The 16,030-nt window shown below is 41.9% G+C and overlaps 1 protein-coding gene across 3 annotated transcripts in view; it reads left to right on the forward strand.

Moving 5' to 3' along the window:
- The window catches only part of prr16 (proline rich 16), a 235,125-nt gene extending 224,777 nt beyond the window's left edge, over positions 1-10,348 (forward strand). The window contains exons 4-5 of one of the 3 annotated variants that reach the window (XM_033017494.1): positions 6,541-6,753; positions 8,572-10,348. The gene's annotated coding sequence lies outside the window, so the exon portion shown is untranslated. The remainder of the gene's footprint in view (positions 1-6,540; positions 6,754-8,571) is intronic. The other 2 variants (XM_033017495.1, XM_033017496.1) reach the window with 2 other exon arrangements.
- Positions 10,349-16,030: the final 5,682 nt, after the last annotated feature.

Here is a 16,030-nt window from a genome sequence, read left to right on the forward strand (position 1 = left end):
TGAATGATGGGAATTTTAATCTCATGCATCATTGCATGTGATATACCTTATTCATAGAGGCTACTGAGCAGACAGCACTGACAAGGATAATTACGTAACACATTTATCATAATTGCCAAAACATTAAAGTACATAAACAATACCATGAAATGATATGTGGCCCGACCAAGAAAAAATAAGCCTTAAAAAAGAAAAAAACAAACAAACCAGAAACAAGGACCTGCAGATGCTGGTTTTGCTAAGAAAGATACAAAGTGCTGGAGTAACTCAGCAGATCAGGCAGCATTTCAGGAGAACATGGATAGGTTTTAGGTTGGGACTGAAAGAAGGGGAGGAGGAAAGAATGCCCAGAGGAAGGAGAGCAGGACAAAATGTGGCAGGAGATAGGTAGGCACAGGTGAGGGGATTTTGACAGGCAAAAGGTTGGAATAAAGGCCAGATATTAAAACTGACCGTGTGAGACAGAATGGTTGAAAACAATCTGCTGGAGTAACTCAGTGGTTCGAACAGCATCTGAGGAAGCAAAGAGGTATTCATTAGGACTATGACATAGACAGATATGGGCAAATGGAGCTATCATTGATGAAATATCTTGGTCGATGTGAATCAGTTGGACAAAAGGGCCTGTATCCATCTTGTCTGGCTCCGTGACTCTATGACTGAAATTTTGATACATGAGACCTCCCTCCAGGTATGCCTCATGCTGACCAGCAGTCCCATGTCAAGCTGGGAGCTCTCTTGCTCTTGCTGTGGCCTCTCTGTCCCACAGGTGTAGTGTGTGTTGTTAAAGTTGGGTTACCATGGAAACTGCAGCAGCAATTGGAAAGTGTCAATAGGAGCTGTTGGAAATAAATAAAGGAGGCATGCAGGATCATGCAATGCACTGTAGCTGCATGATGTGGGAGCAGGTGGACCTCTTGGTAGTTCCTAGTGACCACATTTGTAACAAGTGTTGGTTGATCGAAGAATTCGGGCTCAAAGTTGGCGACGTGGAGTCTGAGCTTCAAATGCTCTGGCACCAGGGATGGGGAGAATTACCTGGAAGCTCTGTGTCAGGAGGCAGTCACCCGTGAGATTAACTGCTTCCAATTTGGTCTGTGATCACGAGAAGGAAGGTGTGACAGCAAGTGAGGCAAGTAAGGGGATCCAAGAGGTGGTGCGAGAAGAGCCTCAGTCATGAGCTTGTCTAGCGGGTCAGAGATTCTTGCTTCATGTGCAGATGAGTGTGGGGGCTGTAGGAAGGATGAGAAAACTAACCATGACACCATGGATCAAGGAGCTATACAAGAGGGGAGAGAGCAGAGGCATGTGGATTGTATAGTCGGGGAATAAAGGTACGAGCACGGACAGAAGATTGGTTGACTGGTAGAAGGCAGAGAGCGGAATAAAGGGGGCCTTTTCATGTTGGCTGCCGGTGACTAATGGTGTTCGCAGCGGTCAGTGTTGGGTTCGCTACTTTTCTTGTTTTATGTTAATGATTTGTGGCTTTGTGGCCAAATTTGTGGATGATACGAATCTAGGTGGAAGGGCAGGTAGTGTTGAGGAGGCAGGGATTCTGCAGAAGGATGGGCAGGTTCAAAGGTTCAAAGGTTATTTTATTGGTCACATACATCTAGGTGCAGTGAAATGCTTCTTGCCAATGCAGCACATAAAGAATACAGACATAACAGTAATAAGAGATTTAAACATAAAAAAACATCCCCCCACAATGGTTCCCATTATGAGGGAAGGCACAATGTCCAGTCCCCATCCCATGTCCACCCATAGTGGGGCCTATTGAGGCCTCCACAGTTGCCTTTACGGAGGCCCGATGTTCCAGGCCGTTCTCGCCGGGTGATGGTGCTCTGGCGTCGGGAGAATCCTCTCAGCGGCATGGGAACCCTGAAACGGCTGCTTCCCTTACCGGAGACCGCGGCTTCCGAAGCCAATAAGGCCGCGCCGGATGGAGCTCCACCACTGGCGATCTCGGCGAGAGATCCCAGGCTCCCGATGTTTAAGGAGAGTGCCGCCGCCCCGCAGCCGGTCGCTCCACAGACCCGCAGCTCCACGATGTTTTTCTCGGCGGTCTTCAGCTCACCGGAGTTCCAGTGCAGCGACCCGGGCAAGGCATCGCCCACTCCGCTCCGTGATAGCAATCCAGCGCTATGCCACTGCCGAAACCGAGGTACTGGGCGGTCCCCCCAGGAAACGCCGCTCCAGGCCCGCTGGTAGGCCACGAGGACGGGTCGAAAGTGCGCCCGGAGAAAAGCTGCCTCTCCGACCAGGTAGGGACCCTGAAAAGTAGTTTCCCCCTTTCTCCCCCCCACCCCCAGATAAAAAAGATTAGAACTCCAAAAACAAAACACTAAAACTCACTAAAAATAAAAAAAAAGACGAACAGCTGCAGGCTGGGCAGCCATACCACACAGGACGGCGCCCCCTTATGTTTGGAGAGTGGGGAAATAAGTGGCAAATGGAATACAGCGTAGCAAAGTGTACAGTCATGCAATTTAGTAGAAGGAATAATGGTGTGGACTACTTTCCCAATGGGGAGAAGTATTCAGAAATTGGAGGTGCAGGGAAACTTGGGAGTGTTAGTACAGATTTTAGGCCCCATATCTGAGGAAGGAGCAAAGGATCTCCTGGCTTTGGAGTGGGTCCAGAAGAGGTTTACGAGATGATCCCGGGGATGATTGGGTTAACGTATGAGGAGTGTTTGAAGGATCTGGGCCTGTATTCGCTGGATTTTAGCAGGATGAGGGGGATCATCCTGCTAAAGGCCTAGATAGAGTGGATATGGAAATCATGTTTCCAGTAATGAGAGAGTCTGCGGCGAGAGGGCACAGTCTCAGCATAATAGGGCGTACCTTCAAAATAGAGAAAAGGAGGAATTTCTTTAGCCAGAGGGTGGCAAATCTGTAGAATTCATTGCCACAGATGGTTGTGGAGGCCAAGACATTGGGCATTTTAAGGCAGGGATTGATCGGTTATTGATTAGGAAGGACTTTTAAAGTTACGGGGAGAAAGCAGGAGAATGGAGAGGGGAAAATAGACCAGCCATGATTGAATGGTGGAGTAGATGGACTGAATGGCCAAATTCTGCTCCTACTGTATGTCTTACAACCTTTAAGTGCTCACCTTTCATTGACAGATATATTGGAATTGTTAGAAGCTGTTTTCAATTCAGACTGTTCTCATTAATATTTGCACGGATTTCGTGTAAGCTCCACACGCAGATATCCTTATGCATCTTTCTGGGTTTAAAATACCTAATCCTATTTCAAACAATATATTTCCCAATACCATGTGTTTCGTGGGACACTTAAGTTAGCATTAGAATAGTGGTTTAATGATGGTTCTGAGTAACTCAAAATTGTTTAGATGGTTTAGAGTAACAGTAAATGCCAATGTCAATCCAATTTTGAAACGGAGTACAATGTGCAGGAATGACTCTGCAATATGTTTATCTTTACAAACTTGAAATTGCCAACACTTTCCCTGCGTGAATCCACTCCCTGTACACCCTGAGTATAAGAATCAGGAAGTCATGTTGCAATTTTACAGGATTTTGGTTTTAGGCCACATTTTGAGTATTGTATGCAATCCTTATATTTCATTACAGGAAGGAGCTGGGGACTTTGGAGAGGGTGCAAAAGTTGTTTACTAGAATGCTCTTTGGATTAAGAGGGTATTCGCTGTAAGGATATGTTAGACAAACACAGAGAGTTTTCTCTGGAGCACTGTAGACTAATACCCCTGTCCCACTTAGGAAACCTGAACGGAAACCTCTGGAGACTTTGCGCCCCACCCAAGGTTTCCGTGCAGTTCCCGGAGATTGCAGGTGGTTGCCGGAGGTTGCAGGTAATGGAAGTAGGTAGGGAGACAAAAACCTCCGGGAACCTCCGGGAACCGCACGGAAACCTTGGGTGGGGTGCAAAGTCTCCCGAGGTTCCTATTCAGGTTTCCTAAGTGGGACAGGGGCATAAGGAGAGACATAGATAGAGTAGAAAGTCAGGACCTTTATTTCCAGGATGGAAATATCAACAAACAGAGGACATAATTTTAAGATGAGAGGGCAAAATTTAAAGGCGATATATAGGACAATTTTTTTACACAGCGGATGGAAGCTGCCAATGCTGGTGGTAGAGGAGCTTTTAAGAGTTTTTAGGCAGGCACATGGATGTGCAGAGCAAGGAGGAATATGTAACATGTGTGGACAGAGGGGATTAGTTTAACTAGGCATTATCATCAGCAGAGGACTGTGGACCGAAGGGCCTGTTCCTGTGCTGTACCACTCCGTCTTCTATGGCGAATGTAAATTGTATTAATACCATAACTACTCACACTTACAATTTAGTATATTGGAAACATAGCAGGCTCTGGATTTGGTCTCCTTCATTTTCCATCATCACACATAATGTGTTTTGATCATCAATTGCATGTAAGTCATTTTGAAGCTTTCAGCTACATATCAAAATATTGCTGCTCTAATTAAAATGCTCCTGACCCTGCTCGGTCACACACAAACCATGCAATTATTTTCAAAGCTAAAACGTTTTGTGTAGCACTTCAAGTCTCCCTACTCTGTTCCAAAATCATATTATTGGGGAGCATTGGGGCTCAGCTGCTGAGATAATTTATTATGTACCATTACAGCCTAATCTAAATAATGCAATTCATAAACATCTAGACATCAAAAGGACATTTCCACTTATCATTATTTGATGCAAAATTACAGGCGCTATTTTTGTAATTGTGATTTTCCAAATCCTGGCAGATAAACCAGGATCTCCTGCTGATTATATTTTGTGGAAAGTTTTAAAAGTATTTTTCAGCTCTGTATTAATATTCTTTTTTTTTAAATTTTTTATTATTATTTATTTATTAGAAGTAGACATATTATAAAATGTAGTTACATATTATAGTAAAAAAAAAAACTTTTCATATACATCAGTCATACATTATTAAAATTTTCCATTATCAATTACTTCTGCTTCTAGTATTTTTATTTTTTATAGAAAGCGAGAAAAAGAGAGGGTAGAAAGTTACAAATAAGAAAGAAAGCAAAAAAAAAAAAAAACAAAAAAAAAAAAAAAAAAGAAACAACACAACAGAAAAACAAGGGAGGTGGAATGGGTTACCTGTAATACATCAATGGAGATAGGTTTGTAGGTTATAAAGTATAGAGTATAGTTTTTCATCTGTTCCTGAGTTCAAGTTTCAGCTGGGTCCTCGTGCTGTGCCAATCTATCCCTTCAGATAGTTAATGAATGGAGCCCAAATTTTATGGAAAAGATCTTGTTTGTCCATTAAGACAAGTCTAATTCTTTCTAAGTATAGGGTCTCCGACATTTCCGTAATCCACATTTTAATTGTGGGGGTTGTAGGGCCTTTCCAAAATTTTAATATTAATTTTTTTCCGGTTATTATACTGTAATTGAGGAAGTTTCTTTGGTTTGTTGTGAGTGTTAAGCTTTGTTCTGATATTCCAAGTATTATTAATTTTGTGTCTGGGTCCAGTTTTGTATTAATAACTTCTGAAGTTATTTCAAAAATATCTGTCCAGAAATGTTTAAGTTTTATACAGTTTGCAAACGTATGTGTTAAATTAGCCTCTAAATGTAGACATTTATCACAAATAGGAGAGATTTGTGGGAAGATTCTATTTAGTTTTATTTTAGAGAAGTGTAGTCTATGTAAGACCTTGAATTGTATTAAAGTATGTCTGGCATTTAATGAACATTGATGTATTTGTTGTAAACTTTCGTCCCACATATCTTTCGTGATAGGATGACCTATTTCATTTTCCCATTTGTATCTATATGGTTCGGTCGGTGGTACCTCGTTATTTAGTAGGGTGTTATAAATATAAGCTATTAGTTTTTCAGTATTAGGATGCTTGTTCAGACATTCATCAAGAATTTCTGATTCCCTATTCCTGTAAACTTGTGTATTAGATTTAACATAATCTCTAATTTGTAGATATCTGAAGAAATTATTTGAGTGCAGTCCATAAGTATTAATATTCTTAAGTATTGCTGACTTACACATCTCGGTGGACACTAGATTGTAATTGAGCCGGGGGGTCACACCCTGAGATTGACCAAAACTGAGCCACAGACCTCGTAGCGTTGTTCCATAAGCAGATGACCACAGGAAGTGGTTCTGCCCGCACATGGCAAATATGAAAATATGTTTAGGAAGGAACTGCAGATGGTGGTTTAAACCGAAGATAGACATAAAAAGCTGGAATAACTCAGCGGGACTCAGCGGGACAGGCAGCATCTCTGGAGAGAAGGAATGGGTGACGTTTCAGGTCGAGACATCTCGACCTGAAACATCTCCCATTCGTTCTCTCCAGAGAGGCTGCCTATCCTGCTGAGTTACTCCAGCTTTTTGTGTCTATCTTCGGTGAAAATATGTTTGATTGGTTGATTAATTGAATGAACAAAATAGTATGGATATAGGCCCTTTGGCTCACTAAGTCCACGTCAATTATCGATCACATGTTCAAACTCGTTCTATGTTATCTCATTCTTGCATCTACTCCCTACACACCAGGGGGCAAATTATAGAGGCAAGTTAACCTACAAACCTGCACATCTTAGGACAATGGAAGGCAACCAGAGCACTTCAGGGAAACCCAGGTGGTCACATGGAGAACAAGCAAACTCCACACAGACAGCAACTGAGGTGAAGATCAAAACCGGGACTCTGATGCTGTGAGGCGTTGGAGAGACTTGCATGAGTCTCCCTCCCTCATTCCATGTACAAGTGAGTCCTGAATGTTGACCTATTTTCCTAAATGTTGTGTCTTTATTTATAAATTTATGTTCCCATTGTCTAAGAATCTTAGACCAGCAGAAAATAAAAGATTAATTCCTTACAAAATCTTTGGGGACAACTGCCCTTTTTTACTTATTCACAGGATGTATGCTTCACAGACAAGCATAGACTTAATTCACAGATATTAAGGCTCACAGTTTAAGCCTTGGAGCACTAGTAAGATTCTGGGGAACCTGTGCCATTTCAAGGCCAGTATATCCTATTGATAGTACGGTTTTGTACAGCCTCTGCAAAATCCAGTGCTCTTTTATATTCTAGCCTTGTAGCAACAAAGAGTAGAATTCCATTGTCTTGTGTTTGTAGGTTCATTTGTGTTGCTGGTTGTACAAACAGAAGCAGAGCTATTTAAAGCAGTACCTCTCAACTAATGTCCATACCACAGGCTTCTTTCAGGTCTTACATTTACATCTGTGTTTATATGCACTGAGGTTGGTGATGTCTACTGCATTTAGTGATCTATGTACATGATTCCCTGAATCCTGAGTACTGGAGTTCCTAGATTTCCATCATTTAAGAAAATACTTGGAGCTTTTGCTCCATCCAACTTGGACACCTGCCTCGACTGTAATCCTCGACTCATTGACTTCATTTATCAATGTCTCTTTGTAATTTTATGTTGTAGTTCTCAGTACTTACAAAACCACCAATCTTTATGGGTTTGGCAAGCTTGGATAAATGGCCCTTCATTGATTTATTTAAGTCGTTAATAAATATGGTGGATAGTTGGGACTCCAGCAAAGATTCTTGTCAGACAATACGAGGTACTTCATCTATTTCACATACATACCCATTATCCCTACTCTTTGTCTTCTATTGCTTAATCAATCTACTAACCAGGTCAATAATGTGCTTTCTGTTCCATTGATTCTAATTTTAACTAACATTTGCTCATGCGGCATCTTCTCAGCCATGTAACCAATATCCCTAGTTGTTAACTGTACACCATTACGTTTGCACAGTCAAAAAAATAAAGACCTATCAACCTTTACAAATCCTTCTGTCTCTCTCCCATCAGCTCATATTTTACCCAGGTCAACATAACCCATCAAAATGTCCTTAGTTCGGGAGCAGGCATACTAAATAGGAACATTGCAATAATTTTTATTGAAGTGCCAGAGCTCCGCAAGTTGTTTCCTTTCAGGCAATTATAGAGATCCGTTCAGAATGCTTCAATTTAATTTGCCTTCACAACTACCTCAGGAACTGCACACCAAACTATAATTATTCATGTTTTACCTCACATTCTCCTTTGATGTATAGATACAGGGTCTCAGCACAGAAAACATTGTTTGGTCGATTATTTGCTTCTAACCCCGGGTTCAATGAATGAGGAGATGACAAACCTGCTGTGATGAACATAGAAAAAATGATCATCCATTAAGATTATACCTTTATAGTTGTTGCAGGCTGTTAAACAAATATGGAAATCCATGAAAAAAGACAAAGTGCTGGAGCTACTCAGTGTGCCATGCAGCATCCCAAGAGAATACAATTCAGGTCGGGATCCCTCCCCACCCAAGGCGTCGCCTGTCCATGTTTTCCAGGGATGCTGCCTGGTCTGGAGTTGCTCCAGCACTTAGGGTATTTTTTTGTAAACCAACATCTGCAGTTCCTTGTGTCTCCAAGAAATCCATGAATATGTTACCACAATTGTATTAATTCTTGTCCTTGTCTTTACTGTGCTAACCAATTCATTGCTGAAAGTTTGATTTGACTACAATTGTAATTTATTTTCTCTTCCTTTAGCTCCTTAGGACTGGAAAGAAATATAAACATTTTGAAGATATGTCAGTTATTTCTAGCTTGGTCAAAGCTGCACTATGACTTCAATGAAAATCCTGACCTACAACAAGCAGAGTACAGCAGCTGACCCTGTGGAATCGCAGTATCATTAATGCCAGTGTGATCTGGATCAAATCATCTCAAGCCACTCTCTGCATAACCCAAACCTTAATCTGAGCAACTGCCTCAATCCACCGTTCAATTTGCTTCAAATCATAACAAAAGCCTGAAGTAAAGCTCTCAGATTGTTTTTGTCCCCTTTTCTTCACTTCTGATACCTTGAGAAGATCAGTGCTAATATAATCAGTTCCCAGAACATTAATCTCCACAATTTCTTAGAAAACTAATCCAGCCTTCTCATTCCTTGAGTAAATAAAATGACATTAAATTGCTAAAGCTATTAACGTTAAATAAAAACTGCAAAGGTCAGTTGATATATTTTTTTATCCCGCGTGGAACAGAGGATATGTTTACATGAGAGTGAATCAAATTGTGTGTTGAAAATAAAAGAAGTGACAGATGCAGTTTACTGTTCATAGGAAGGAATCATTTCTCCTGTCGTCTTGCATCTTGAACGGACAGCGAACAGAAGAAGAAATGTCGATGGCAAATGCGACGTAATACCGTCCCCTCCCCATGTCCCACCCCCTTGCCTCCATCACACCAGGCGAACGTTCAAGAACATAAACCTTTTGCCGTCACTCAGATGCTGCATCTCCATGCTCTTCTAGTATTTGCACTGTCACTTTCATTCCAGGCGATGTTGTGTGTAGTTACTTGCACAGATGACCTCTTGAGATCTGCAGTCTGGCATGCAGAATCTTGTAGGGGTTTACCAACATAAAGAATATGATTTGCACTTGAGTTCAAATTCCAGTGGGTGATATCCATATATATTAAAAAAAAAATGTCCGTCATTCCTTCTCCTCCTTTATGAAATGAAAAGGAACCTCAAAGCCGCACAATGGACATTGGAACAAATTACATTATCTACCCGCGTATCACAAACCAGATCGTATGTGGTACATGAAACAATTGATGATATGGGACAAAAATCCATCGATGTTTTTAAAAAGAAACTTTAACATTTTCCTAGTAACATGGAATGCAATTGTTATTTTAAATGGAATTGAGTGGCTTTATACAACTAATGGAGCCAGGAATCGGAAAGGATGCACAGCTATCAACGAGCGAAGCACTTTAGTCACATTTTTTAGTTTTGTATTTTTATAGCCAACATCACCTACCCTTGTTTGGCAGTCACAAGAAGACTTCAATGTTATTCATCATGCTAATCTTTATGTGTTATTATTTGCAAGCAGATAACTGTTTTACATTTAATAAATAAAACCTAAGAAAGTAATGTATAGATTTTAAATAGGAGGCTGCAAGATATATTTCTTCTATTCATAAAAAATGCAAACAATGTATTTTGTAATTATTAGAGTTTTGAAATTTAAAAAGGTTATTTTATTATTAAAGGCCTGCTTTATGATATTAGTTAAACGCCAAGTAACAGAAAGAACAATTTTCATACACTTTCTTAAATCAGGACTGCTTGTCATAAAAAAGAATAAGCAAATTATTAAAAACATAATATCTATATATACACTTTATATGAGTAATCAGAAATACTGTTACCAGATATTATTCATCTTTTGGTTGCTGCATAAACATTTCTCCATGTTAATCAAGGTAACCCAACATTACTTGGTTTGCAATAAAACTAGTACAAAGGGAATGTTTGCGAGTTGGATTCTTTCAGACATTTAATCTGAGTGAGGTTTATCTACAATCTGATTGTGTTTATAGAAATGATCCATGTACGTTATGGTGTAATCAACAAAATATCTGATCACGTAATAGACTGAGAAGAACTTGACATTCTAATGTTTGTTTTGTGCATGTAGGAAGGGGAAACGAAGCCCAACTTGTTCTCAACATTAATTTCTAACATGAAAATAACAAGATGTTTTTCAGGATCTCCTGCATAGTGAGAGCAGGGTCAAATATCTGCCTGAGACCTGGTCTGGGAAATTGGACATTGGAGCCTGGGTCACTGGTTACTGTCAAGTCAAGTTTATTCGTCACATACACATACGAGATGTGCAGTGAAATGAAAAGTGGCAATGCTCGCGGACTTTGTGCAAAAAGACAAACAAACAAACAACCAAACAAACTACAAACAGCATGGAACAGAATCACATATTCTGCAGCCTAAAGATGACTCCACGAGTGCACAGCCCATGCTCCTATCTCAATCTCACCCTCCTGCACACCCATTCACCATGACTACTTCAATCACGCTGGGTTTATTCAAAGGTAAGTGGCTCAGTGCAGCATTGTATTAAATGGAAAAGCTGCCTGAGGAGGATTGATAAATTTTGGCAGCTCACGGAAGTAATTCAATTAAGTGCACACCAGCTATCAGGCAGCCTATTTGGGCATGGACTGTCTCTGCACAATTGGCTATGTGCCCGTACCTGGATCATAATAAATTTTTAGGTCAATATTTGAGGCACCTGTAGATGCAAGGCAAATATATTTACTGTACATGAATTGAGTAATATAATTATAGACACTTTTATCAAGAATACATTTAAGATCTTGTTATATAAATTTTTAAAGAGGAAATCACTCCCAAAATAAGCAGGTTTCATTCTGTTTTACAAATATCTCATAAATCACCCAGAAATTAATCAGCCTATTATTTTAACAGAATTACATTCCACTTGAAAAAAGCTACTCACATGCACATATCAGAGCATATAATCTTTTGTACAATTAACTGTAGCAATATTGGTATTAATTGATGGACATGAAAATTGATTTTATTAAAAAATAATCTTATAAATAAATTAATTAATGGCATAAAGATACAGCATGGAAACAGGGCCTTTGGCCTAATAAGTCCACACTGACCACCGATCACCCATTCACACTAGTTTTTAGGTTATCCCACTTTCTCATCCGCTCCCTATACACTGGAGGCAATTTACAGACAATTTACAATTAACAAACAAACGTGCACATCTTTGGGATGTGGGAAGAAACCAAGGCACCCAGAGGAAACCTACACAGTCACAGGAGACTGTGTAACTCCACACAGACAGCACCAGAAATCAGAATTGTACCCGGGTCCATGGCGCAGTGAGCCAGCAGCGAAACCAGGTGTGTACCACTGTGCTGCCATTCATGATGGCATCATACTATCAAAGTACTATTTTCTTGCTCAAATTAAGAATCATGTTCTTTCAGCATGGTGGCCCTAAATGTATATTTACTCTAGCATAGAATTCCATAAGAAGACGTTTGTAAGTTAAATGTAAATATTTACATTATCTTTGTAGTATTGGGACCAGTAATAGACCTGTGAGTGCAGTTTTCAGAAGCAGATCTGGTATTTCGCGAAAGCTAGATATTTAATCCCAATGATTGGAAGGGTTGAAATTTCAGATGCATGTGTGAAGACAGAGGCACATAACCTCCGTCGAAAACAGAGTGCTGGAGGAGCTCAGCACGCCAGACACTATCTGTGGTAGAAAAAGGACAGACTAAGGTTTCAGATGATTCTTCTTCAGTCTGTTAGAATAAAGGGGAGAAAACTGGGAGAGAAGCGAGGGGAAAGATCAGGGCAAGAATGAGCCCGTTATAGGTGAAATTCAGGTGAGGAGGAATAATTGGCTTAAGGGTAGAGATAGTAACCAGGGATGGTAGTTAAGTGGAGACCAAAGGTTGTAAATATTAAATCTGGTAAGAAAGAAGATGGGGAGCTACAGTGCCTTCCATAATGTTTGTGACGAAGACCCATAATTTATTTATTTGCCTCTGTAGTGGCAATTTGGCCTGTTTTGCATGTCATTGATGATGGCATGTGCCTTTAAATTTTAGACTGCCCGTTATATTGTGGGTGGGATTTATAACGTGTTTTGGGGCGTGTTTGGAGCTTAGATACTTGCGCAGAAGTTTAGTTTTTAGATTAGTTTGGAGAGACGATGGGGAAGGTTGACCCTTCTACCATGCGGGATCATGCGGGGTCATGCGGGATCATGCGGGCCATGCGGGATCATGCGGGCCATGCGGGATCATGCGGGATATGCGGGATCATGCGGGATCATGCGGGATCATGCGGGCCATGCGGGCCATGCGGGATCATGCGGGCCATGCGGGATCATGCGGGCCATGCGGGACCATGCGGGCCATGCGGGATCATGCGGGCCATGCGGGATCATGCGGGCCATGCGGGATCATGCGGGCCATGCGGGACCATGCGGGCCATGCGGGATCATGCGGGCCATGCGGGGTCATGCGGGCGACGCGGGCCATGCGGGGCCATGCGGGCCATGCGGGCCATGCGGGCCATGCGGGGTCATGCGGGCCATGCGGGACCATGCGGGCCATGCGGGATCATGCGGGCCATGCGGGACCATGCGGGCCATGCAGGATCATGCGGGCCATGCGGGATCATGCGGGCCATGCGGGGCCATGCGGGGCCATGCGGGATCATGCGGGCCATGCGGGATCATGCGGGCCATGCGGGGTCATGCGGGCCATGCGGGATCATGCGGGCCATGCGGGGCCATACGGGATCATGCGGGTCATGCGGGCCATGCGGGCCATGCGGGATCAAGCGGGCCATGCAGCATCATGCGGGCCATGCGGGATCATGCGGGATCATGTGGGCCACATGCCAGATCTTGCCAGTGTTACGGAGACACGAGGAGTTTTCTAATGTCTAAAGTAATAAGCTGGAGTTCGAAGAAGATTGTAGTAACGAGTCGGAAAAAACTTGGATGTATCTTACTGTTTTCTATCAACAATAAAGCATTTATTCATCAAAAGACTGTTTTTAAGCCATATCTGAGAAGAAGCTCTGAAGGTCTCTGTGAGTGAGCTCGCATGCGTTTAGAAGACACCTCCTTCCACCATTCTCATCCAAATAGTGGCTAGGGTGCTAATTACCTGAAAGATATGAAAATCTGCCGCTACATTAAGTAGAAGGATACTTTCAGCAGGGGGGTTAAATACCAGTCCCAGAGACTGGGACAGCAGATTAAGTCGAAAGAGACCTCCGTCACAGAAGATTGGCTAAGATTCTTGGAGAGAATTTAGCCAGAAGAAAGTGGTTCCAGGAAGAACTGAAAATAAAAATCTCAGCCAAAGAAGGGCCTTGAGGTCTATCGACAGCATCAAGACTTATCTGAAGACGTATCACTGGATTTGTGAGTACAAATCAATTATTACTCTTTGAATTGAAATCACAACTTTATTTTAAAAGACTTCTGTAACAGAGCCACCAGAAGGTGTTTTCTCCAGCTTGTCTGGGGAAAGCAGACCGAACTTGGATTGTTTTGAATCGCTTGTGATAAGCACATTCCATTTGTATTAGCATCATTCTTTTTGCACCTGGAGTTAGAGAGATGTTCTCTACATTATCAGTATGTTATGATTTTGAAAGAAATATTGACAAAACAGAGCCACAGCTACTAGCAGAGACTTTAGTTCGATTAATTTAAAGAATTGTCAATCTGCCAAGACCTCTTTAAAATAATGGAATTAGATGATAAAAGAGCTATGCCAGATAAACCACGTGGTGGTAAAGAAAGACCCAGACAACTTAAAGAAACAGATAAACTTACTGCCTGCTTGAGAGATACCGAGAGAGAGAGAAACGAATTATGGTTACAGGTTACCAGATTCATTGATACACAGGAGAAACTAGCCGCAGGAGTGAGTAAAATGGAAATCAGTGACTTGTCAGATGACAACTCAGACAGTAGTGAGGAAGAGGCAACCCTAAAACCTGCCACAACAGTTGCACAGATTAAAGCTGACCCCACGTTGGCCAAGGCGGCTGCTGCCGCTCAGAAGCCTGCGGCCAAGAAGGCCAGTACCAGCTCGGACAGCGAGTCTGATTCTGAAAGTACCGAAGAATCTTCAAGTGATGAAGAGCCTCAGTTGAAGAGCCCCTTAGCCCAACTACGAATGGCAAAGGCCAAGCCTTCATTACTGCACTGCAAAGTCTGTGGCCAAAAGAGCTGACAGCAGTAGCAGAGGCTGCAGTAGCAGCTCAGATAGTTCAGGATATATATCTGGTTCTTCAGCCAGTTCGGTTTCAAGGGCTTCTGCTCAATTGGGATTTAAAGCTAAGCTAGCTGCTCTCTCAATAGAAGTGGATGCCATGAAGAAGGAAACCGAATTAGATAGAAACAAGTTGTGGAAGAGGATTAAAAGGCTGCTTGAAAGTGTGAAGGTAGCCATGAAATCAGATGCTAACCTGGAGAATGTGGAGGATAAATTACGACTGATATGTAGCCTTAATAATGAGCTTAAAGAAAAGCAATACACACTGCTGGAAGCAGAGCGATCTCAAGAGGAACGGGAAAGACATTATGTGGTATTCGGAAAATACGGAGTACTATGATGAATCCATGGAAGTTGCGGAAACATGGTTAGCTGAAGTTGACCGAAGTGAGTGTTACAGAAAAGGAGATGCTAAGCAAGCAGAAGAAGAAGATGATGATGATATTGCACCGGGAGACAGTATCTTAAATGTATCTTCACGAATATCAGGCCGCAGATCTGGTTGCTCAGCCAGTTCGGTTTCGAGGGCTTCTGCTCAATTGGAAGTTAAAGCTGAGTTAGCTGCGCTCTCAATAGAAGCGGATGCCATGAAGAAGAAACATGAGATCAAGAAGTCATGAGGCGACAAGAAAATGAGATGAGGCGATGTAAGGAACAACTGAATTAGACACTAAGATGGCGGTGGCTAAAGCAAAGAAGGAGATACTGGAAAGTGAGGGGTCAAGATGCAGTTCTAGATCGTCAAGGACCATAAGCTCTGGACCAAGAAGAAAAATTGCTCAATATGAATCAGCAGTTGGATCAATTCCACAATCGAGGTCCATCGAATTTCTTGGCTTTGAAAACCCATTGGAACAGAGTAAGATGGGTGAAACTGCATTTCAGCAAATGAGTGCTAGATCAAAACAAATTACTATTGGAGCGTCTGTGGATGCTCGAGACAAACCAATAGCAGACGCTTTTTCGAGGCCTGGAGCACGGGCTCGAACAAGCCAGTTTGAGCCAAGACCTGTTTATCAACTGGTGGAGTCAAGCCAAAGTTATCAGGATGGATTATTGGCACTGGTGAATAAGCAAACTGAATTCAACAAGATTATAGCTCGGCAAAATACCTCTCTCATTCTACCACCAGTAGAAATTCCTACGTATGGTGGAGATCCTTTGGAGTATGAAACTTTCGTAAGGGCATTACGTAAGAAATATTAGAAACGAAAGTTCAAGATGAAAAAGAGCGCTTACGATTTCTGGTGAAGTATACAAGTGGAAGTGTGAAGGTACTTGTTAAAAGTTGTCAGATGGAGCCAGGTGACCAGGGCTACAAAACGGCGAGAAGATTACT

Source organism: Amblyraja radiata, chromosome 3 (genome assembly GCF_010909765.2).
Source record: "Amblyraja radiata isolate CabotCenter1 chromosome 3, sAmbRad1.1.pri, whole genome shotgun sequence".
NCBI lineage: Eukaryota > Metazoa > Chordata > Chondrichthyes > Rajiformes > Rajidae > Amblyraja > Amblyraja radiata.